General features: G+C 37.7%; 1 non-coding gene across 1 annotated transcript; it reads right to left on the bottom strand.

Moving 5' to 3' along the window:
- Window positions 1–533: 533 nt before the first annotated feature.
- Window positions 534–605, bottom strand: TRNAH-GUG (transfer RNA histidin (anticodon GUG)). The gene has a single exon. It is a non-coding gene; the product is annotated as a tRNA-His (tRNA).
- Between the last annotated feature and the right edge of the window lie 13,613 nt (window positions 606–14,218).

Genomic DNA, 14,218 nt, shown 5'->3' with positions numbered 1-14,218 from the left:
AATTAGTGACATTTCATTAATACAAACAAGTGATTTAGTCTTTCTTGGACGCATGTGCTTAACTTAACTATTAATATACTAAATGATTAAACTAACATGTAAGAAAGTGAGAGAATATTTTAGGTCACAAAAGTGAAATGCTCATTAATTAATTTAATGGACTTAATAGATGACATCCCACAACATTTATTTTTTATATTATCATCTTTTCGATAAGATATTTCTAAAATTATTTTTCAACTTTAAATATATATATATATATATATATATATATATATATATATATATATATATATATATATATATATATATATATATATATATATATATATATAATGTGGCCGTGAATGCTTTGAAAAAATTGTCCAGATCCTTGTAAAATTTAAACAAATTTCTTATATTTGGCAAATGTGTATTTCAACAAAATCTCTTTTGTAAAACTACAAATATTAAATTAAAAATAATAAAAAATTTAAAACTATGAATTACTAAAAAGATTAAAGAAACTGAATTATTAAGATCAAATATAAAAGTGTGGCTGCTGGGATTCGAGCCCAGGTCTCCACGGCCACAACGTGGAATTCTTACCACTAAACTACAGCCACTTCAATGATAGTTCATTTGATGCTTCTTTATTTCAATATACAATTTATAATTCCAATTCTTTCATGCTAATATCAGTTGGGGAATTATTATTTACAAATAAGATAAAAAATGAGTTTTTTTTGTCCATAATCTATTTTAAGTTGCAACTAAGATTGGTTATTTCTTCCTACACCTGAATTTTTTTCCTGCACCTTATACCCATATTAAAATGATAAAATTAACTTTAATTAAAAATTAATAAAAACTCTAAACCCTAAAATAATTAAAAAAAAAAATCTCCACGGCAGCGCTGCTGCACCCCATAAATATATTACTTATTGTAAAATTCATAATGTACAGATTTGTTTTTCATTACGGATTGTGGTGGGATTAAGAAAAACAAAACGTTACGGATTCCACAATCCCTAAAGCATTCAAAATTCTAAAACACTTGTATTAGATTTCTCTTCTCTCAAACAAACCACAACAAAATGCACACATACATTTCTCTTCACTTTGCTAACACTCCTCATAGGGATGTTCAACGCCTTCAACGATGAAGGAGGTGCGATGAAGTTTTTATGGAGGTGTAGTTCGGAGAAGAATCTTCCAACAACAATGGAGGTCAGCAATAGAGGTGAGATGTATGAAGGTGCTTATGTATGGAGGTGCAGCAGGACTGCTTTCATAAGAGGGAGAGGGTTTTTTATTATTTTAGGATTTTGATTAGGAATTTTATTATTTTTTCAATTAAGGATAATTTGGTCATTTTAATATGGAAAGGGGATGGATGAAGAAACTATGGAGTGTAAGAAGAAATGGCCTAAAGATTGAGGGTGTCATTTAGAAGAATAACTTTGGGCCCAATAGTATTTGCTAGCCCATAACATGGGGATACATATGGCATTTTAGAGTTTGTGTAAAAGCTTTTGCTTCCCGCACCTCTATTATTAATAATTGCATCACATTAACATAAAAAGAGTAAAATATCCTCCCATCGGTAGAGAAGAAGAAAAAGAAAAAAAGTTCCCTTTTTTGAACTTGTAGTGTACTCGGTAGCCACTGAAAGAAGTCTGGTCTGACAACGATCAGCTAAGACGAAGAAGTCAAGCACGAGAGAGTTGGTTGATTGTTGATAAGCATTAAAGGTCATGCTATCAGGAATGGAACATATGACTTTAATGACCAAATAGAAAGCAATAGGAAATAATATATATGACATTGATATGGTATTGATTAATAGTTAATGGTTATTATTAAGAATCACGTCTATAAATATGAGATTTAAGTCTAGGTAAAGACATCTTTTTCTGAATTATTATCACCTTGATCTCCGTGAAGCTAACCTGACTTAAGCGTCAAAGTGTTTCTTGCAGGTGACAATCGATCGGTATTGTGGAGAGGAACTTTGCGTCGTTGGAAATCGCAGCGACAGAGTAAGGAAGAAGGAGGAACAATAGTCTTGGACCTAGTTACCGAAACATTTTGGGACCCACCGTGGGGCCGAGAGTGCAGAAGAAACCCAAGTGAGACCACAATGGCGGAGGAGCTTCAGTTGCAAGTGTTACAGGAAATGTAGAGGCAGATGCAGGAATTGAGGGCGAAGATGGCGGCGATGAGAGCTGATCGGGGCAATGTGCTGAGGGGACAATTGGTGAAATCGGTGAATGTGGCTACCAATTTGAAGAACGAGGGGGAAAGTAGTCACCCAATGCATGAAAATGGAACGAGGGAAGTAACCAATGTCTCAAGACGTAATACCCAGAATGAGGGGCGAAATTCAAAAAATTAAGCTGGACAAAACGCAGAAAATCAAGCTGGGCAAAATGTAGAGAATCGGTGTTAGGACCCTTAAAAACCCAAGTGAGTGGAAGCCAGGTGTTAGTGAAAATCATAAAGTGGAAGACAGGTGTAGGCAGCGGAGTGGCCGATCGGTTTTGACGGTGGTGTAAAACTCAAACTTTCAAATTTCGTGCCACTTTCTTTGCATGCATCATTCTCTTCCAAAGATTCCGAGTTTTCATTTTCTCCTCCTTCTCTCTACAAATCTCGTACTTCTCTCTAAAAATTCTCATTCCTTTCTCCTTCTGATCAACAATCAAACCACATTTGAGATCTTCTAGTGGCAAGAGCTCTCTTTTGAACAGATCGAGTTGTAAGTTGAAATGGTAAGTTCATTCATTTCTCGGCACTGTTGTTTTCTGGAACATGCAAACCAATTTTTGGTTGCATGAGTTTATCTTCTTCTTCTATAAATTTTTGATAGAAATTATGGTATTGTGTTTGGTTTAGTTTCATAAAAATCTAAAAGTGTATAAGACTGGTAGTGGTGATCAACATTCTTCAACTGTGAGTGTTAGACTATATCTAGAGGTAAGGGAAGCTTATATAATTTGATTATGATTTGTTGTTCTGAATGGTTATATGTTTGTTTGATCCATGGGTGAATATGAAGTATTGCTTTTAGTGCATGTTTTGTACGTATAAGTGTTTGAGTTACAAATCATGTGAACTGACCGATATAGGGTTTGCTCTTAAGTTTGTAGTATTCTGTATAATCCTGTGGTTGTCACCGAAAGTCATTATTGACCGTTCGGTTTTCCTTTGAGTATTCGGTCTAGACTAAATTCTTCTTCTGTGAAGAATTTCAGTCAATCACCGATCGGTTTTTCTTTTAGTATATTTGTAAGTAAGCGTTCGACCTAACTATAGTTTCCTCTTTATGATTCCTAAACAGTTTAGTTAATGTATTCTATCATACTCAAAGTCGTAGATGTTATCTTTATCCTTCATTGAAAATAAGTGTTGTTACGTTTATATATATATATATATATATATATATATATATATATATATATATATATATATATATATTCTTTCTTTCTTTTTGATATAAGTTTAGTAGTGTTCGGGCTTGAACCCAACGCTCGGTTTCAGTAGTGCTCGGTCTTAAACCAAGTGCTCGGTATTGTTATCATACTTCATTGTATAATATATTTGAGCTCAGTAGTGTTCGCCCAAGCTCAATAGTGTTCGGCCAAGCTCTATAGTGTTCGGCAAACTCAATAATGTTCGGCCAAAACTTGTAATGTTCGACTGTTTCCTCCAAACTTACCTAGTGTGGACCATTCGGTCCTGTTCTGTGTATAAGTGAAAGACCGATCGGTCTTACACTAAATGTTCGATTAGATTAGTCTAAAAGGTATTCTCTCATTAGGTCTTGTCTTTAAGATGGGATATTTTATTATTTGTTCAATTTGAATGTATTGATGATGAAGTATGATGGTATTTAAATTGTGAGATGAATGAAATAGTATGGTTATGAAAGAGTATTCCAGGGAGGAATATCTCAGAATTTGGTTATTGAACGGTAAAGTATGAATGTGGTCATGCTAAGGTGACATTTATCCTGATATTCTCTAATTACTCATTCTCAAGTAGAGAGGAGTAAATCATGTGTCAGAATGGTAGGAGGTCCTAGTCCATAAGTTAAGATGGGCGAATTTTACCGGACTAACCTCGGGTGGCAGATGTTGAGTGCATCCCAGTTACTACATCACCCGGGTACAAATACGTCCTAGCTACACAAAATTCATACAGTCCGGACAGTCAGAGTATAATGGTCGGTTTTTGCTTATATTGATGTATGGTTATGATTGAAAATGTATAATTGGTTGTTGTATGATTGACCTATTGATTCATATCAGATTGATGTGAAATACATGTTTACTGAATTAATTAAATTTCATAAGCTTACCCTATTTTCGTGTCTTGTTTGTATTGTCGTTCGGTTGTCTTCTTCCTGTTGCAATGATCATCCTGTGGATGTGAGCAGAAGGAGAAGAGTTGCTGGAAGAAGCCTTAGAAGAAGTGGAGGTTAAGGCTGAACCTTGAGACTGTTCGACAGTGAAAGTTATTCTTGTTTTGTATAACCGTTCGGTTAAAAGATTAGTTTTGGAACCGTTCGACATAGTAGCTCGTTTTGTAAAAATTCAAAAACTTTGTAGTATTTTAGTAAGGTCGAGTTGAGTTTAGAGAGTTTTCTCCAACATCACCCGACCAAGTTTACTAGGAAGTGTCTTCCTGATGAAGCCGATCAGTGGCTACGTGATATGGAGAGGATCTACAATGCCAAGAGATGTCCATACGATAACATATTGGCGTTTACTGAATATCTTTTGACTGGAGAGGCCAATCATTGGTGGAACAACATGAGGTTGATATTAGAAGGGAATCATATCCCCATCTCTTGGGAAGTTTTCAAGAACAAGTTCTATGAAGAATACTTTCCAGATAGCGTACGATTTGCTAAAGAGGTGCAATTCCTTCAGCTGGTTCAATGAGGAATGTCTGTATCCGAGTATACAGATAAGTTCAAGCACCTAGTAAGATTTACTACTATGGCTACAAGTGGGAGTGGCATTGTCGGAAATTCGAGAATGGGTTGAGAAGTGATCTTAAACTTCTAATCTCAAGTTTGTGTATTAAGTCTTTTCCGGCAATGGTGGAGAAAGCCAAGGTGTTAGAGAAGAACACGTTAGAGGTGGAATAGCAGAAGAAGCAACAACAACAAACGGTTAGAGGACCTATTCCTTCCCGAAACAATTCAAGTATGAGGAGAACTCCGTATACTAGACCTCAAATCACTACAAGCTCTGGTGGAGCTCCTTCTCATCCCTCATGTGTTGTCAGTTAGTCTGGACAACAAGGATCAATGGTCTGTTTCATTTGTGGAGAACTCCGTTGCAAGTCTGCCTGTCCTTAACTGAGCAACTCCAAGTTTTGCGTTCGGTGTAACAAGAATGGGCACTGGGAGAAGGAATTAAACTTGGGACGAAGAGCAGTGATGAGGCCGTCGAATGCTGGGAGGTTTCAAACGAAGGGTGGTGGCTGGGCACAAGTGGTCAGTAGAGTTTATGCTATCACAGGAGCTGAAGCAGCAAGCTCAGGTAAACTTATCACCATCTATTGCCTGTTGTATGGATTGCCCTGTTGTGTGTTATTTGATTCGGGGGCAACACATTCTTTTATCTCAAAGGAATGTGTTGAGAAGTTGGGATGGTCGGTGAGTGTTATGTAGTTTGATCTGGTGATATCAACCCCAGCAATTGGTGAGGTTAGGATTTCTACTGTATGTATTAGATGTCCGATTGAGGTGGAAGGGTGTAGATTTAGAGTAAACCTTATATGCTTACCTCTACAAGGCCTAGAGGTAATTTTAGGAATGGATTGGTTGGCTGCAAATCACATTCTCATAGATTGTGGTGAGAAGAGGTTGGTATTTCTGAGTGAAGAAGAGGAATTGTCCTTGACAGTCGGCAAGTTAAGGATAGATATAATGGAGGGTGCCAGCTGCTTTCTGGTATTGTCGCACGTGGACGTGGCATTAGAAGAATTAGGCTATGACCGTTCGGTCAGTCGTGAGAAGAGTGGAGACCGATCGGTTGTGAGCGAATTTCTGAATGTTTTTCCAGAAGAAGTTCCTGGACTACCTCCTCATCGGGAGGTTGAGTTCTCCATTGATTTGGTGTCGGGAGTAGGGCCAGTTTCTAGAGCACTGTATATAATGACTCCAGCTGAACTAGCCGAGCTAAAAGAGAAAATAGAAGAACTATTGGAGAAGCAATTCATTCGGCCAAGTGCCATCACCTTGGGGAGCTCTAGTGCTGCTAGTGAAGAAGAAAGATGATAGGTCTCGGCTGTGTTTGGACTACAGACAGTTGAATAAGCTGACCATAAAAAATGAGTACCCCTTACCAAGGATTGACGATTTGATGAATCAAATGTATGGGGCTACTGTGTTCTCTAAGATCGATTTGAGATCTCGATATCATCGAATATTGGTTAAGGAAGGAGACGTTCAGAAGACTGCGTTCAGGTCTAGATATGGTCACTACGAGTATGTAGTAATGTCGTTCGGTGTTACCAATACTCCAGCCATATTCATGGACTATATGAATAACATTTTTAGACCCTTCCTGGATAAGTTTGTGGTGGTTTTCATTAATGATATTCTCATCTATTCCAAGAGCCGTGAGGAACATGAAGAACACTTGAGGATAGTGCTTGGTGTGTTAAGAGAGAAGAAGTTATATGCCAAGTTATCTAAGCGTGAATTTTGGATGAAGGAAGTATAATTTTTGGGACACGTAATCTCAGCGGAAGGAATCTCGGTTGATCCAGCAAAAGTGCAAGCTGTACTGGAATGGAAGAGTCCCCGTTCGGTTACTGAGGTCAGAAGTTTCGTAGGATTGGCGGGCTACTGTAGGCGGTTTATTGAAGGTTTCTCTAAGATAGTAGCGCCGTTGACTTAGTTGATCAGAAAAGATCACCCTTTCGCATGGAACGATCGGTGTGAAGAGAGGTTCTAAGAGCTCAAGCAGAAACTGATGAGTGCTCCAATTTTGATTATATCTTACACAGCCAAACCGTTCGAAGTTTACTGTGATGCCTCTCATAAGGGTTTGGGCTGTGCACTTATGCAAGAGAAGAGGGTAGTGGCTTATGCGTCAAGGCAATTAAAGGTACATGAGAAGAACTACCCTACGCATGACCTAGAATTGGCAGTTGTGGTTTTTGCGTTAAAGATTTGGAGGCACTACTTGTATGAAGCTCAGTTCCACGTGTTCAGTAACCATAAGAGTTTGAAGTATTTGTTTGAGCAGAAGGAACTGAACATGAGGCAAAGGAGATGGATGGAATTTTTGAAGGACTACGAGTTTGAGTTATTGTATCATCCAGGAAAAGCCAATATAGTGGCTAACGCATTGAGTAGAAAAACAGTTCATGTCTCGGCAATGATGATCAGAGAACTAAGCCTGATGGAGAACTTTAGAGATTTAAGACTGTAGTTTGAGTTAGAAACGAGCGGTATAGGTGCTACAGTTTTAGATTATCAAGTGAATTGTTTGACCGAATCAAAGAAAAATAGTCGGCTGATGTGGATCTGCAAAGGATCTTAGAGTTGATCGGTTTAGAACAAGGAAAAGACTTCAATACAAGGACGGATGGTCTCTTACGGTTCAGAGGTAGGACGTGTGTTCCTAATGATGGAGAGCTAAAAAGACTTATTCTTGAGGAAGGGCATCAAAGCCGTTTTAGCATGCATCCAGGCATGACTAAGATGTATCAAGACCTCAAAAAATCCTTCTGGTGGTTAGGAATGAAGAATGACGTGGCTCGGTTTATGTCTTCCTGTTTAACATGTCAAAGGGCAAAGGCAGAACATTAAAGACCGGGTGGTTTGCTGCAGTAGTTGGAAATTCTTGAGTGGAAGTGGGATAGTATTTCTATGGATTATGTGACCCACTTACCCCGAATGGTCAGGAACCACGACACTATTTGGGTTATAGTAGACCGGTTGACGAAGAGTGCTCACTTCCTTGCAATCAATCTGAAGATGTCAATGGTAAAGCTGGCTCAACTCTACATCAAGGAGATAGTTCGTTTGCATGGAGTGCTGTGTAGCATCATCTCTGACAGGGATACAAGGTTTACTTCTCGATTTTGGCAGTCCCTGCAGAGTGAATTGGGTAGCAAACTGCAAATGAGCTCAACATATCACCCCCAAACGGACGACCAGTCTAAAAGAACCATTCAGACGCTTGAAGACTTGTTGAGAACGTGCGTACTAGATCACTTGGGAGTATGGGATGAAGTACTACCTTTGGTTGAATTCACCTACAACAACAACTTTCAGTCCAACATTGGAATGACACCTTTCGAAGCTCTTTTTGGAAGAAACTGCAGAACTCCTCTTTGCTGGTTTCAAGATGGAGAAGCGATGTTGCCGGACTAGAAGTAATTAAGCAAACTACAGAAAAGGTGAAGTTAATCCAAGAAAGGTTGAAGACGTCCTTGAGTAGACAAAAGTCATATGCTGATAGAAGAAGAAGACCTCTGGAGTTTGCTGCTAGAGATCATGTCTTCCTTCGGCGCAACCCTGCTATTGGGGTAGGCAGAGCCGTTCGGCCTAAGAAGCTATCTCCTAAGTTCATTGGTCCATACCAAATCTTAAGACGTATAGGACCAGTTGCCTATGAGATGGCTTTACCACCTCAGTTATCCAATCTTCATCCAGTCTTCCGTGTTTCTCAACTTAGAAAGTATGTGGAAAATCCTTCACACGTGCTGGAGGTAGAAGATATTCAAATCATAGAAGACCGCTCGGTGGAGATGCAACTGATAACAGTTGAAAAACTATTATTTTCATGCTTAAAATTGATACTAAAAGCAACCTTTATACTTAGAAACTAGCTTGAAATCATGCTTTTCTTCATATTTTCAGAAATAAGAGAGCTGGACAGGTTTATGCTTGATTTCAGTGTTTTTTGTGCAGGTTTTAAGGTGAATTTGGTGAAAGAAGTGAAGAAGGAGAGATATGGAATCAGAAAAGACATCAAAAAGTGCAAAAGGAGAAGCCGAAGTCACCGCTCAGCGGCAGTTTACCGCTGAGCGGCACTCAGGAGCTCACGGGAGGACCGCTGAGGGGCAAAATGGCCGCTGAGGGGAAGAAACGTGACACGCACTTACCGCTGAGCGGCACTTTAATGGGCTTGGACCTAATTTTCTGTAATTTACGAATAATATATAAGCTTTAGGGTTTCCTAGGGTTTGTATCTTTGGCTGGAACGAAGAAAACACTCTCTCTTCCACCCCTTTGAAGGAGGATCTTGGATGCTGAGGCTTCCTCTTCACCTTTTTAGGGTTTTATCTTTCATTCTTTCATTGTTATTCATCTAGGTTCACCATGAATATGGTGAACTAAACTCTGTATGTTTGTTGGGGAATCAATGTAATCTTTTGAAGCTCTCATATATGGAATTTGTTTTTACATCTTTTATTTAAGATCTATGCTTTCTTTCATCATTAGTTAGGGTTTTTCCTCTTTGCTTAATGCTTGCATTGTTTAACTCATTCGATGCATGATTATTGGTTTTGTCGATACGGGCACGTACGGGGAAGTCTAGATCCGGGGAATTTCTCCCAATATTATATTGGTTGTCGTTAAGCTCCTGTACTTATGAACTAATTATTAGGAATGCTAGGAATTGTATGAACTCGTGATTAGGGAGAAGCCTTCTTGAAAGGTACTTTAGAGAGTGGCATTAACAATGATGATTTGAATGTTGAATTCCTAAAATATATGAGAGTGGATAAGATGAAATTGAACCCCAACAACATATTCATACATATATTTCATTGAAAGTGTTTATCTTTTGCTTTTTGCCATTGATCAAAACTTCATGCATACATATTTAATTTTCGTCTTTTGCATATAAAAATCCAAATATTTCGTTTTTAAGTCTTAGCTAATCAATAAACCACACAACTAAACTAGGCCGTGAGTCCTTTGGGAAGAACGATACTTGGTCTTACCAAGTTTATTACTTGAACGATTCGGTCATACTTGCCGATTGAAAAACAAGTTTGTGACATCATATTTTGGTTTCATAAATTTGTCCATCAGCAACCAGTCACGATTGCCGAGTGCCAAACTAAGAATCTTAGAGGAAAATCCATCAATTTAGTAAAAGTGGTTTGGGACAAGAGGACGGGAGACTCGACTTGGTAATTGGAAGACAAAAAATTTTCGAGGACAAAAAATTTTGTAGTAAGGGGGAATGTCAGAACCCTTAAAAACACAAGTGAGTGGAAGCCAGGTGTTAGTGAAAATCAGAAAGTGGAAGACAGGTGTGGGCAGCGGAGTGGCCAATCACTTTTGACGGTGGTGTAAAACTCAAACCTTCAAATTTCGTGCCACTTTCTTTGCATGCACCATTCTCTTCAAAACATTGTGAGTTTTCATTTTCTCCTCCTTCTCTCTACAATTCTCGTACTTCTCTCTAAAAAGTCTCATTCCTTTCTCCTTCTGATCAACAACCAGACCATGTTTGAGATCTTCTAGTGACAAGAGCTCTCTTTTGCACCGATCGAGTTGCGGATTGAACTGATAAGTTCATTCCTTTCTCGACACTGTTGTTTTCTAGCACATGCAAACCAATTTCTAGTTGAATGAGTTTATCTTCTTCTTCTATAAAATCCTGATAGCAATTATGGTATTGTGTTTGGTTTAGTTTCATAAAAATCTAAAAGTGTATAACACTGGTAGTGGTGATCAACATTCTTCAACTGTGAGCATTCGACTATATCTAGAGGTAAGAGAAACTTATATAATTTGATTATGATTTGTTGTTCTAAATGATTGTATGTTTGTTTGATCCATGGGTGAATATGAAGTATTGCTTTTAGTGCATGTTTTGTATGTATAAATGTTTGAGTTACAAATGATGTGGTTGTCACCGAAAGTCATTATTGACCATTCGGTTTTCCTTTGAGTATTCAGTCTAGGTTGAATTCTTCTTTTGTGGAGAATTTCAGTTAATGACCGATCAATTTTTCTCTTAGTATATTTGTAAGTAAGGGTTCGATCTAAGTATAATTTCCTCTTTATGATTCGTATACAGTTTAGTTAATGTATACTATCATAGTTAAAGTCGTAGATGTTATCTTTATCCTTCAGTGAAAATAAGTTTTTTTAAGTTATATATATATATATATATATATATATATATATTCTTTCTTTTTGATATATGTTTAGTAGTGCTCGGGTTTGAACCCAGCTCTCGGTTTCAATAGTGCTTGGTCTTAAACCAAGTGCTCGGTCTTAAACCAAGTGCTCGGTATTGTTATCATACTCCATTGTATAATATATTTGAGCTCAATAGTGTTCAGCCAAGCTCAGTAGTGTTCGACCAAGCTCAATAATGTTCGACTATTTCTTCAAAACTAACCTAGTGTGGACCATTCGGTCATGTTCTGTGTATAAGTGAAAGACCGCTCGGTCTTACACTAAATGTTCGGTTAGATTAGTCTCAAAGGTATTCTCACATTCGGTCTTGTCTTTAAGATGAGATCTTTTATTATTTGTTCAATTTGAATGTATGATGATGCAATATGATGGTATTTAAATTTTGAGATGAATGAAATAGTATGGTTATGAAAGAGTATTCCAGGGACGAATATATCAGAATTTGGTTATTGAACGGTAAAGTATGAATGTGGTCATGCTAAGGTGACGTTTATCCTGATATTCTCTAATTACTCATTCTCAAGTAGAGAGGAGTAAATCATGTGTCAGAATGGTAGGAGGTCCTAGTCCATAAGTTAAGATGGGCGAATTTTACTGGACTAACCTCGGGTGGCAGATGTTGAGTGCATCCCAGTTACTACATCACCCGGGTACAAATACGTCCTAACTACACAAAATTCATACAGTCCGGACAGTCAGAGTATAGTGGTCGGTTTTATCTTATATTGATGTATGGTTATGATTGAGAATGTATAATTGGTTGTTGTATGATTGACCTATTGAATCATATCAGGTTGATGTGAAATACATGTTTACTAAATTAATTAAATTACATAAGCATACCCTATTTTCCTGTCTTGTCTGTATTGCCGTTTGATTGTCATCTTCCTGTTGTAATGATCATCCTGTGGATGTGAGCAAGAGGAGAAGAGTTGCTGGAAGAAGCCTTAGAAGAAGTAGAGGTTAAGGATGAACCTTGAGACCGTTCGGTAGTGAGAGTTATTCTTGTTTTGTATAACCGTTCGATTAAAAGATTAGTTTTGGAACCGTTCGACAAAGTAGCTCGTTTTGTAAAAATTGAAAAACTCGGTACTATTTTAGTAAGGCCGTTCGGCGATAACTGTACTCCTTCCCCTCTTAACTGTATTGTAATATTATTAAGTGTGAGTATTCTATAATATGGTTTTACACTGTATTTTTGGGATGTTACATTCGAGCTGGTCACAATGTGGAGAATCAAGTCCTGGTTAATAATCCAGTTCGAGAGAACCATCTGGCGCTTATTGAACGCCCTGATCAAGCCGAGGGGCTTCACCCTTTTACTATAGCCGTGATGAGGGCACCCATGCCTGAAAATAAAGTGCTCCCACTAATGGAAAAGTATGGAGGATTGACAGATCCTGAGAAGCATCTTAGGTCCTTTGTGGATGCCATGGCGATTTATTCCTCGAATGACTTGGTTTGGTGTAGGGTCTTCTCGTTGTCCCTAAAAGACGAGGCTTTGGATTGGTTTCATTCACTACAACCTGGGACTGTGTTGACAAATTTATGATCACCGAAAAACGATGCCACAAACTTGTTTTACCCTCGGCAAGTGTGACCGAATCGTAGCAAGTAATAATCTTGGTAAGACCAAGTATCGTTTCCTAAGAGACTCAAGGCCTAGACACTTATGTGATTAATTAATTAATTAAAACTTGATAACAAAGTGTTTTAAGTTTCAAATGCAAAAGACTGAAAAGTAAATATGAATGCATATGATGATCAATTGCAAGGAGAAACAAAAAGCGTGAATTGAATTATATGGATGAATATGTTGTTGGGGTTTATCAAGTTAATCTTTTCCATTCTCTTGTATTTAGGAATTCATCAATCTTTTCATTAATGTTAATGCCACTTTCTAAATTATTTTAAACCCGATCTCTCGGCGAAGAAAGCCTAATCATAATCACTAGTTTACAATCTCTTGTCTCCCTAGCAATTAATCATGCATTATAGTGAACAGAAGCTTAAAGGCAACCAACTATCATACTCCTATCTCTAGGTTGGTAATATACTGTTGGGAGAGATTTTCCAGATCTATACTTCCCCGTACGCCTCCATATCGACAAAATCAATGATCATGACATCGAATGAGTTAAACTATGCATGCTTTGAGAAAAGAAGAAAAACCCTAACTATTAATGAAAGAAAGCATGTATCATATATATGATCTTGAAGAACAAATTCCATACAAGAGAGTTTCTAAAGATTTACATTGATTCCCCAACAACAATAAAAGCTTAGTTCACCATATTCATGGTGAAACTAGATGAAATACAATGGAAGAATGAAAGATAAAACCTGAGAAAGCTGAGAAAGGAGCCTAAGCATCCAAAATCCTTCTCCAAGAGGTGAAAAGAGAGTGATTGAGCTTTGTCCTAGCCAAAGATACAAACCCTAAAACGTCCTAGAGGTTATATACTATTCTAAAAAATACAAAAAATCAAGCCCAAGCCCAAAATAATACCGCTTAGGGGGAAAGCGCCCCTCAACGGTACTAGTGCACAACGGTTCTTTCCCTCAGCTGCATTGCTGCCCCTCAGCGGTTCTAACGTCTTTTGATAAGTGGCGCTCAGGGGAAAAATGCCCCTCAGCGGTGCTGCCACTCAGGGGGAAAATGCCCCTTAGCGGTACTTGCGGCTTCTTCCTTTTATGCACTGTTTGTGCCCTTTTCTGATTCCTTCTCTTTCCCTTTTCACTTCTTTCATCAATTTCATCTAAAAACCTGCTAAAACAAGAGAATCAAGCATAAAACCTGTCCAACTCTATTATTTCCAAGAATTCAACAAAATCATGAGTTCAAGCTAATTTCTAAGGCATAAAGGTTGTAATTGAAGTCAATTTTAGGTATTGATAACAGTTGAAAAACTGTTATTTTCATGCTTAAATTGATACTAAAAGCAACCTTTAACACTTAGAAACTAGCTTGAAATCATGCTTTTCTTCATATTTTCAGAAATAAGAGAGCTGGACAGGTTTATGCTTGATTTCAGTGTTTTT

The sequence above is a fragment of the Vigna umbellata genome, chromosome 4, assembly GCF_029865625.1.
Source record: "Vigna umbellata cultivar VRB3 chromosome 4, Vumbellata_1.0, whole genome shotgun sequence".
Lineage (NCBI taxonomy): Eukaryota > Viridiplantae > Streptophyta > Magnoliopsida > Fabales > Fabaceae > Vigna > Vigna umbellata.
This window is presented reverse-complemented; position numbering and strand designations above follow the sequence as displayed.